This window comes from Pleurodeles waltl, chromosome 5 (assembly GCF_031143425.1).
Source record: "Pleurodeles waltl isolate 20211129_DDA chromosome 5, aPleWal1.hap1.20221129, whole genome shotgun sequence".
In the NCBI taxonomy this organism is placed as follows: domain Eukaryota; kingdom Metazoa; phylum Chordata; class Amphibia; order Caudata; family Salamandridae; genus Pleurodeles; species Pleurodeles waltl.
Genome location: NC_090444.1, coordinates 1,311,956,440 through 1,311,968,894, shown reverse-complemented (window position 1 = coordinate 1,311,968,894; position 12,455 = coordinate 1,311,956,440).

Genomic DNA, 12,455 nt, shown 5'->3' with positions numbered 1-12,455 from the left:
TACTTAGGAAACTAGCATCATAATTTTTTACACTAGTTTGGCACTTTGTAGGATTAGTGTCATAAATGTTGACGCTAATCCTGCAAAGCACCAAGAAGCCCATGGTAACCAATAGGAGGCTCCTTTTAATGCCTGCTTAGAGCAGGCATTAAAAGTGCTGAATCTTAGATTTCTTTGCACCATTTGTTTGATCCCCCTCACAGGGGAACACCCCCTCTACATACATTATGCCTGGCACAGACATAATGTAGCACAAAGGGTTATAAATTGGCACAATGTATATATTGCGCCACTTTGTAAATGTGGTGCAGCGTTTCTGGCCAGCTAATGCCACATTAACGTAAAAAATGACACTAAGGTGTTGTAAGAATGGCGCTAGGCCCTCTCAAATCTGGGTCTTAGTGGCCGTGCTAGTGTACAGGTTGCAAGGGTCTGGGACCCCTAGAGCACAGCTGGGTTTTGGATACAGGGTGCAGGGAGGCCAGGTGCAGTGCAGATACAGCAGCGAAGGGTCATATGTCAAGGAGCTTTTGAAGCCAGGTTTAGAACACTTGGAGGGTGGATTGCAGGTCAGCAGGGCCACTCTGGGGGGGGCGGTCTTCGGTGTCCTGAAGTCCCTCCATGGTGCTTGCTTTTGGCCCTCACAGAGTCCACAGTGGACTTTTCTTCTGGGTGTCTGAGATTAGGGGTCCATTACCCTGGGCTATGGCATATCTCAGCCACTGGAGGCTACAGTGCCACCAAACTTGCCACACTGACAGGGTTTGTCATCTGGGTCCACTGGATTAAATTTGGATTGGATGCTGTGTCCTGTTCATTGATCAGCATCCGGTCAGTGAACTGGATTTCACTGGTTCTTGGCTATTGGGTGCAAGGAGTGATGCCTTCGCTCTGAAGGGAGGTTCTTACCAATTTTTGGAAGGTTGGAGGTCCTCTGGGGTTCTTAAAGTCTGTCTGATGACCAGTCGACCCCTCAGCACCGACTGTCAAGTCCTGGTTGCAGCAGACAGGGTTTGGCACCTTTTTTTTTATCTTGCAGCACGACCTCTGTTCTCAAGTCTTGGATCTTCTTTGTAGCTGTTCTTCTTTTGTCCATCAAATCTCATATGCACATCTAGAAATACCCACTAAATACTGCATTTAGTGGGTGTTTAGGGGAGTACCTGGTAGTGGCCAAGGGGCCACCTACCTTAGGGTGGCTACACCCAGTATGTGACCACTTCCTGTGGAAACAAGTCACGTCCCTATCATAGTTTTGGTTCAACCAGCTTCTCCTTTCAAGGGTGCAGGGACTAGATTAGGCACCACCTTGCAGGGTAGGAGTCTCTGCAATAGAGTCCAGGTGCTGGCAGAGGAAGTCTGTGATGGCCCTAAGACTTCAGAACAGGGGGAAAGCTCAGTACAAGCCCTTGGAGACACTTCACAAGCAGTAAAACACAGCAAAGTCCAGTTGTTGTCCTCTCAAAGGAAAAAGCAGCAACTGCAGGTCAACCCAGCAAAGAACACTCTCAGGCAAAGGGGCAGTACTCCCCCTCCTACTCTTCAGCTCTTCTCCTTGGCAGCGGTTCCTCTTGATCCAGAAGTAATCTAAAAGTCTGGGGTTTCAGGTCCACTACTTATACCACTTTCTGCATTTAAAGTAGGCAAACTTTAAAGTAAAGTCTCTGTTGTTGACAAGATCCTCCTTTGCCCAGGCCAGGCCCCAGACGCACACTATGAGGTTGGACATGGCATTATGTAAAGACAGGCACAGCCCTTTCAGGTGTGCCAGCTCCTACCTCCCCACTGTAGCCCAGGAGACTCCTCCGGATATGTTGGCTACACTACAGCTCCCTTTGTGTCACTGTCTAGAGGTAATTCACAAACAGCTCAACATCAGTCTGACCCAGGAGTGGATTCCACTGGCAGGCAGAGGCACAGAAGCGTTAAGCAAGAAAATGCCCACTTTCTAAAAAAGGCATTTTCATATTGACACTCTAAAAAACAACTTTACTAAAAGATGTATTTTTAAATTGTGAGTTCAGAGAACCCAAACCCCATTTCTGTATCTGCTTCCAATGGGAATGGGAAACTGCACCTAAAAGATATTTAAAGTCAGTCCCCATGTTAACCTGTGAGAAAGATAGGCCTTGCAATAGTGTAAGCCAAATTTGATAGTATTTCAGGACATGTAAAAAACACATCTGTACATGTTCTGCCTTTAACTTACACTGCATCCTGCCCACAGGACTACCTAGTGCCTACTGTCGGGGTACCTTACAGGTACAAAAAGGGAAGGTTTGGGCCTGTCAAGTGGGTGCACATGCCAGATCGAATTGGCAGGTAAAACTGCATACACAGCCACTGCAGTGGCAGGTCTGAACCATGTTTACACGCTTACTCATGTGGATGATACAATCAGTGCTGCAGGCCCACTAGTAGCATTTGATTTACAGGCCCAGGGCACCTCTAGTACACCTTACTAGGGACTTACTAGTAAAGCAAATATGCAAATCACGGGAAAGCCAATTACACATACAGTTTACCCTGGCAGCACTTGCACTTTAGCACTGGTCAGCAGTGGTAAAGTGCCCAGAGTACCAAAACCAGCAAAAACAAAGTCCAGAACACAGTCAAAAAGACAGGAAGCAGAGGCAAAAAGACAGGGGAAACCACACCAAGGATGCCAAGTCTAACAGTAAGTCAGGGCCTAACTAGTACACGGAACAGAGTGTTAAAGCCTTTCCCAGAAAAGCAGTACCTAGCAGAGTTTGACCAGCAAAGTACAGACATTGTGAAGTCCACATCCAGAAGACAAGTGTCTTTATGAAATTCTTCAAAACTACAGATATAGAAGCAATGTAAGTGAAAACATAGAAAGGAAATATGCAGTACTTGGATGTGTGTCTGTTGTTTACTGGTACACACAAAAGGAAATCTAATTAACCACTGAAAACTTAGCTGCCAAACAAGATTTTTTTCATTTGGCTCTTCAACTGTTCAAGACTTGGCGCAGTGAATTAGAATTACTTGAGACTATGACTCCTACAAAGATTCTTTCAATGCTGTCAAAGATACTATTCAGTGTTCAATTTTCACAAGTTATTTACAAATTTTAAATGATGAAATACAACAAGAGGAAATTATTGCTGCTGAGGTAGCTAAGGATAGTTCTCAAAACAGCCGTAGTTCAGGGCCACTGAGTCAGGATCCTCTTGGACAACCTATTATTGAAAACAAAGCTGCAATAGCTATGAATTAAGTGGAAACTAATGGAGCAAGCAAGACAGGAATCTGTAGATCTGGAACAGTTAGTTTCAAAACTCAACAATGAACAGAAAGACATTTATATCAAAGTAAAATGCAAAATAGAACATTAATTTTTCATTAAAAAAACATGCAATTGCTCATAATTCAAGCCATACTATTATAGATTAGTGGTCAAGCTGATACCAGAAAAAGCTTTTTAATTAAAGTGAATCTCTACTTACCTACATAAGGCTACAGAATCAAACATATTGCTTGTAGTAACAGCACCTACTGGATTAGCTGCACAAAATATCAAAGGAATAACTTTACATAGACGACTTATGCTACTGGTTGAACATGGCAATGAACTGGAATATCAGAAGTTATCTGGTGAAGCTTGTCATGAAGTGGCAAGAGTTTTGAAGAAATGTAAGCTTTTATTGATGAGGTAAGCAGGGTTTCAAATGTAATGCTTGCCTTTGTTCACTTAAGAATACGACATCTTGTTTGGAGGAAAGCATTGAATTGTTTTTGGTGACCTACTGCAACTAACTCCAAGAAAAGAATAGCCTGTTTTCAAGACTCTTTTGCATGAAGAAACTTGGAACTCATTGGGAAGTATTGGAAATCTAAACAACCAGCAATAATTCAAATACCAGCAACTTGTCAAAAATAAGTGTGAAGCCTCTGACATGGAATAAAGAAATACTTTTCACGACATTAGAGTAGGAGTTCTGACAGAGGATGGAAAATGTACCTTCGAAAGTCAACTTAGCAAGAACATGTTTTCCTCTAACAACTCAGCTGCAGGGCTAATATTTAATTTCTGAAATGAGGAGAAATCCATAGTTTCTTTATTGCATACTCTCCAAGAGAGTGTGCCAATTTCAATTAAGAAATATTGAAACTTGAGAAAGAAGACATTTTGGAAATTACATCTATCAACAAAATTGAACACCAGGGAATGAAAGTGCTGCTGAGTGTAAAACTACAAGAAAATTGAACTCTTTTGAGAAAGCTGTATCCATGACTGCTGGACTGGAGAAGTATTTACGTGTGTGCAAAAACTGTAGAGTAATTTTGAGACTTAATTTAAATGTTGAAGGACTAGTAAATGCTGCTATGGGTAAAGTTATTGATTCCCTAACAGTGATCAGGTTGAGTTCTTAGTTATAAAGTTTGATTAGGTTGATGGTATGAGACAAATTAGACAATGGGGGTCATTAGAACCCTGGCGGATGGTGTTAAAGCGGCGGTAAGACCGCCAACAGGCTGGCGGTCTTTTTTTTAGTATTATGACCATGGCGGTTGCCGCCATGGTCATCCGCCGCTTCACCGTTCCGCCCGCTGGGCTGGAGACCTGGGTCTCCAGCCAGGCGGCCGTCACAATACCGCCGCCGGTATTTCGACCCGGCTTACCGCCGTGAATTTCCACCGGTAGGAACCGCCATGAAATCCATGGCGGTAAGCCCTATCAGTGCCAGGGAATTCGTTCCCTGGCACTGATAGGGGTCTCCCCCATCCCCCACCCTCACCCCGACTCCCTCCCCTACACCCCCCACCACCCCTGCCACCCCACAAAGGTGGCAGGGCCCCCCTCCCCACCCGACCCCCAACATCACATAACTCACACACACACGACACGCACGCAGGCACCACCAACACACATACACGCACACACACCAACATACATGTCTACATCCACATACTCAGTCAGACACGCACACCCATATACAGACATACACGCACACATCCATACAGACATACATACAGACATACACGCACTCATTCCCAACATACTCAACACACCCGCAAGCATCCACGCACTCACACCCCCCCTCTACACACACAGACGCACACCCCCATGCACCCACACAACACCCCCCCACCCCCCTCCCCTAACAGACGATCGACTTACCTGTTCCGTTGATCCGCCGGGTGGGGACGGGAGCCATGGGGGCAGCTCCGCCGACACCACACCGCCAACAGAACACCGCCGCGCAGAATCACAGGACGTGATTAGCTGGGCGGTGTTCTGTTGGCGTGGCGGTGGAGGTGGAGCAACCTCCACTTCCCCGCCGCCCGCAAGTATGGCTGTTGGCGGCTCTCCGTTGGAAAAACGACGGAGGGCAGCCAACGGTCATAATACTCCGAGCGGCAAACCGCCACTACTGGCAGTCTTCCTACACGGCGGTCCCTCGGCGGTCTTGTTAAAAGACCGGCGAGGTTGTAATGACCACCAATGTGTTGTACTCTTTTTACTTGTAAAAGATTTGTATGTCTGGCAGAAGTAGCTCCCAGTCTGTTTTTCATATGCTGTAACTATCTATAGATCACAAGGTTTAAGTTCAGATTCTGCATTTATGTAGCATTGTCACTATTTCTAACATTGTCTGGTTTACTTCTATTTGACTGAAGGAGTCTGGCCTGGTTTGTAGTGGGCACCTAGGGTGCTTACACCTTATACTAGGTCCAATTATCCCTTATCAGTGAAATGTATTCAGCGTCTAGAAGCTAGGCTCTCTAGGGGTAGTGTGGATGAGCAGCCAAGGCCCAACTAGGAGACATGCAAAGCTCATGCAATACCACTGTAGTCACACAGTACTCACACACATGAAAGAAAATACTCAGTGTTACAAAATTAAAGGTACTTTATTTTGGTGACACAAATGCCAAAAATATAATGGAGACTATACTCCCTTAGGAGGTAACTAATACATAAATTATATACACTAGTGTGCAGAAATAGCTTTAAAAACAGTTAGAAAACAGTGCATATAGTGAAAATCACAATAGTTAGAAATGGGCCTGGGGGGACACAAACCATATACTAAGAAAGTGGGATGTGAAAGTCAGTTTCCCACCTAGGCAAATATAGTGTGTAGAAGGATGCTGGGAGTATTAGAAAACACCAAGGTAAGTAAAAGAACCGACCCCAGAGGCCAGGAAAGCAAGAGTAAATCACAGTAACTTTCCTAGAACACACAAGAACAGGAGAAAGAACATTATGCAAGAACCAGAAGACACTGCAAGGCACCAATGATGGTCCCCTTCTTCCACAGGTCTTCAGGTCCAGGAATCCAAGTCCAAGAAGCACTGAAGACTCTAGGGAGAACATAAGCCCCTGCTAACCCGGATGAAGGTGCAAAAGAAGAACCACCGGTGAAGAACAACAGTCAGTACTGCACCCAAGAAGACAGATGTGAGTTCCTGGTTGGTGCAGAAGATGTCCCACGCCGGATGGATGATTTCAGCCTGGTTTGCGTTGCTGGATTCTGCCAACAAGCCTTGGCACTCAAAAAGATTGCAGTTAGCAGAAAATGGCACTGGCCATGACCAGGAGGAACTGGTGGACTCTACTCAGGATGGGGAATCAGAGGGTGCTCTCAGCAACTCAAAGAGCCCCCAGAAGAGCAGGCAGCGTACACAGGAGTACCACAGCATGGAGACAAAGAAGGTGCAAAAGGAGACCCATGCAGCACTACACAAAGGGATCCCATGCCACCGGAGAACGACGCAGGAAGCTGTGCATCACAGGAAGGAGTGCTGGGGGCCGGAGCTGCATGGTGCACAAAGAAGTTCATGTAAAGATGCCAACAAACCTTGTCAAGTGCAAAACACTCGGTGCACGGAGGTACTGTCTTGCGTGGAGAGGCAAGCTCTTACCTCTACCAAAGTTGGGCAGTTGGACGTCAGGATCGTCTGGATCACTTCAGTCCATCACCCGTGATGCTGGATCCACGCAATTCATCAGAAGAGGGGACCCAATCCACCGGTCGTCACTGCAGAGTGGGGTGCCTGCTGAAGCAGGGAAGTGACTCCTTCACTTCAAGGGAGATTCCGTCTTTCTTCTGGTGCAGGTTGAGGATGCACAACCAGGAAACAGTTGCAGTTGCTGGCAGGAGCTGAAGATACAATGTTGCAGAAGTCATCTTTTCTCCTTTGTTGCAGTTGTACAGTTCCTGGAGGGTCCAGATGCAGTTTCTTCGGTAAGAAGGTGAAGTAAAGGATGCAGAGGATTCCTGCTGGAGTCTTGCAATCTGAATCTGGAGAACCACCCAAGAGAGAGACCTTAAATATCCCTGAAGGGGGATTGGTCAGCTACACAGGTAAGCACCTCTCAGGCGAGGGCTCTGACGTCACCTGCTGGCACTGGCCACTCAGATGCTCCCAGAGCTCCCTGCCACCTTGGAATCCAAGATGGCAAATTCCAGGGACCCTCTGTAGGAGCTCTGAGCACCACCCCTGGGGTGGTGATGGACAGCGGAGTGGTCACTCCTCTTTCCTTTGTCCAGTTTCGCACCAGAGCAGGGACTGGGGGTCCCTGAACCACTGTGGACTGGTTTATGCAAGGAGGGAACCATCTGTGCCCTTCAAAGCATTTCCAAAGGCTCTGGGAGGCTACCCCTCCCATGCCTGTAACACCTATTTCCAAGTGGAGAGGATGTAACATCCCTCTTCCAAAGGAAATCCTTTGTTCTGCACTCCTGGGCTTGAGCTGCTCAAGCAACTGGAGGGCAGAAACCGGTGTGTGAGGTGGCAGCAGCTGGGGCTGCCTGGAAACCTCAGAAGGCTTTAATGGCAGTACTGGGGGTCATCTAAGGGACTCCCAGAGTGCATGGAATCACACAACTAATGCTTGTGAAAGCCACCTTGGGGTATGATTCCAACATGTTTGATACCAAACATGGCCATATTCGGAGTTAACATTGTGAAGCTGTACATAGGTGGTGACCTATGTCCAGTGCACATGTAAAATGGTGTCTCTGCAATCACGAAGTCTAGGAAAATGGTCCTGGAGGTGGTGGCGGCACCTCTGCTAGTGCAGGGGTGCCCTCACACACAAGTACTCTGCATCCAGCCTTCAGGGCGGGAAGACTTGCAATATGGGTGACTTATAAGTGAACTGGTGCAGTGAATATGGCAGTGAAATAGTGCATGCAGCATTTCCCACAGGCTGCAATGGCAGTCCTATAGAAGCCTTTGCATGGGCTCCCAATGGGTGGAAAAAGAAATGCTGCAGCCCATAGGGATCCCCTGGAACTCCAAAGCCCTGGGTACGGAGGTACCATATACTAGGGACATATAAGGGGGGGACCAGTATGCCAATTGTGGGTGAAATACTGGGTTACCATTATGCAGTGACAAAATTTAGACCAGAGAGAGCATAATCACTGGGGTCCTGGTTAGAAGAATCCTAGTGAACACAGTCAAACACACTGATATCAAGCAGAAAATGGGGGTAACATGCCGAAAAGAGGGTACTTTCCTACACTGATTTTGATAAGAAGCTTAGGGCCAGTTGTATACACATTTTGCGACTCGCAAATCGTTTGCAGCTCTATTTACGACTGTGTAAAACGTAAAATGGTATGTACAAATGCCATTTCGGAGTACCAAATAGCGAGCGACCAATTACCGAATTGCAAACATTTGTGACTGGATTTTGCGAATCGCAAATAAGAAATCACGATTTGCCACTCGCAAACCGTATGTACAAGGCAGTCGCAAATTGTGATTAGTTGCAAATAGGCCATTTTGCACACCCAGATTAGCACTGATTCCAAACATGTGGTAATCAGAACCAAAGTGTAAAAGCAGACCCAGAAGGTATCTGGGGTTTTCAAAATGGCTGCACTCTACGTGATTGAATGGAGGAGGCAAGACGAGGCTGCCCAGCAGAGGAGGAGGCGGAGACAGGAGAGGATATACAGAATCAGGCAGACCATATTTCAACAGACTGAAGAGGAAATATAGACTGAGCAGCACAGTCATTAGAGATCATTGAACTGCTGAAACCTCAGCTAGAAAGCCAAACCCTGCGCAGCTGCTCCATCCCCACACATGTGCAAGTGCTGTGCTCACTGCACCTCTTGGCCTCGGGTAGCTACCAGGGGGTGATTTCTGTTGCTGGTGGGGTGTCCCAACGTGCCCTGTCACGATTCTTTAGACGTTTCTTAGATGCCATACTCGCACACATGTCCAGATACATTTACCTTCCCAGGAATGCGGAGGAAATACACAACACCAAATTGGACTTCTACAGAATTGCAAACTTTCCCCATGTGATAGAGTGTGTGGACAGGACACATACCCATATGTCCTCCTGCAAATTTGGAATATGTGTTCTGCAATAGGAAATGTACTCACTCACTCAACATCCAAGTCGTATGTGATGCCCATAATGTCATAACTGATATAGTGGCAAACTTTCCAGGGAGCACACATGATGCGTACATATTCAGGCACAGTGGGATAAACGAACGCCTAGAACTTGGGGCATTTGATGATGGATATTTATTAGGTACTCTGTAGTACACACCAATGTCATAAATACGTGTCACTGCATAACCATTGGAAAGCTATTTTCCATGTCTGCTGTTTTGTTACACATGAGACATTGCATATGTTGTGAGGCCATGGATACTCACCCCATACCTAACACCTGCTAATCAGAATGAGAGGCACTACAACATTGGACATCGGTGCACCAGACACACACCACTCATACACTCACTCACCCATATACAACACGTACTCAATCACCCATACAGTACTTTTGCACTAATTCACTCATCCATACACTACTCATGCCACTCACACACCCATACACCACTCATACAGTCACCCAATCACCCATAAAGTACTCATGAACTTATCCACTCATCCATGGACCACTCATGCACTCACTCAGTCCCTTATAAACCAAGCATACATTCACTCACCTATAGACACCCTCATGCACTCACTCAACCATTCATACAGGACTCAGGCACTCACTTACTTGCACATTCAGGCACTCACACACTCAGTTAATCACCCATACACCACTTATGCACTCACTGAGTTACCCATATACCATTCTGTCACTTACTGATAGATGCAGTCATACACTCAATCATCCATACACCACTCATGCATTCACTCATTAGTCATGCACTCACTCAGTCACCCACAGACTATTCATACAGTTACCCAATCACCCATACACTGCTCATGCACTAATCCACTCAAACATACACCACTCACTCCATTACATACAGATACACTCATATACTCAATCACCCATACAGGACTCAGGTACTCACTCACACATACACACTCATACACTCGGTGATTCACCCATAAACCACTAATGAACTCAGTAAATAACTCATGCACAAAGTCATACAAGCACAAAACAAAGAACATGGATTCAGACCATCACAAATATAACATATCATTATTTTTTTTAACTAGAATGAGTGATTCTAAAAAAAAAACTTTCAAACATGGTGCATACTGTTACTTGAAGAACAGGAAAAAAAAAACCGAACACTTGAGTGTTGATGCTGCTAATAATGGTCGGGATTGATTGCTCCCCCAACACTCAAAGTGGCCTTACATTTTAGGCAGTATTATCCCACAACAGCTAATTCAGGAAAAGTGACTAGTGAATCTGTAGACAGCACAGGGCCAGATGATGAGCCTGGCTACGAATCATGTTCTCTGCATGTTCCAAGGAAGAGTTCCCTTTCCGTCTGACAAGGCATCCACTGTTGATTGTTTAGAGATGCTTCATTATCGATGATGTTCCACAGGAATATTTTCTCTCAGGTACCTGAGACAGCACTTTTTTGCACAATGTGCATGTCACCTTCCGTGCATTCACCTTGTTTTCTCGCTCTGGGATTTTAAAAAAGGTCCCCAATATACTTTCCATCCTCTTTTTTGGTGGTTCCTCTTTGTCAGAATGATTGCTTTGAATGTCTTCATTCTGTACTGAAACAGCTGATGGTCTAGATTTGCCAGCAACAGTGAAACACGAAAAACAAAAATGCTACAGACAAACACAAGACTGTTCCCATTGAAACTTAATAAAAACAAGCTTTAAAACATTTGTCTGCATTTATACCACTTTTAGGGGTGGATTTATGAAAAGTGGCACTGCATCTAGTGCATCACCACTTTTCTTGTGCCCATTAGTGCCCCCTAATGCCACCATGTGTGCGCCATACTTAAAATATGGTGCACCGTGTGGTAGTCAGGGGGACTAGTGTCATAATCTTGACGCTAGTCTGCCGCTTTGCAGGATTAGCATAAAAAATTATGTCGCTAATCCTGCAACATACCCAGAGGCCCGCCTGCCCATAGCGCCGAAATGCCCCCTTGCATACATTATGCCTGACGCGTCACTAGCAATGCTGTGATTGATTGGCTTCAACCTGGCTGCAAAGTTTCACCTGTCATGGTGCAAATTTTTTAATAAAATACAATATAATGGGTCAGGGTAGAGGTACCCTGACCCTTTAGGTGCAATATAGGGGTTTGTAATGGACCTCTGATTGGCAAAAAAGTGCCCTGAAACCCTTTTTATTTCTCCAGGTTTGTGGATCTGCAGATCCACAGGGGCACTGTGCACAGCCCCGGTTTAAATCAGCAATGGATCCAACCCATGTAGACACACCCTCTCACAGGCCCTGGCCCGATTTACTGGCAGTGACATGCACGACGGGTGCTGCTGCACCCGCTGCACACCAACATTGGCGGCAGCTCCTCATGGAACGGCCCTCAATGTTGCGGCCATGTTCCCCGCCGTGTTCGTAATGACCGCCTATGTCTGGTGCCAGCATAATGTAGCGCAAAAGGTTACAGAGTGGAGCAATGCATGCATTGTGCCACCCTGCAGATACAGCACAGGGATTTCAGCCTTTTTGGGCCACATTAACATAAAAAATAACTACGTTAATGTGGCACAAGGTGGCGCTAGGGCATTATAAATATTCCAACAGTGTCTTAAAGGTAATACATTTCCTAATTGGAAGCCAGTGCAGCTTCCACATGCCCTATTTAATGGAAGGGAACCTGGATAACCCGAGCACCAGTCGGGCAGCTGAGTTTCGAGCAAATTGAAGCTTGTTCAAAGATAGTTGGTTAATATTAAGTATAGGGCATTTACAGGAGTCCAATCTGGACACAACAAGAGCCAGGGTTACCATCACTCTGAGTTCCTGTGGGATAAATGGCAGGACTTTCTTTAGAATCTGAATTAGCCAGAAGGATGTGTTATTAACTTTATTAACCTGAACATCAAAAGTTAATGCTGAGTCGCAAATAACCCGGAGATTCCTGACAGCGGGCCTTGGTATAGGTAATGTACACATGTCTCGGGCCACCAGTTATGATTCCAAATGGTGGTATTCGCACCAAAGACTATAACTTCGGTTTTGTCCCCATTTATTTTTAAC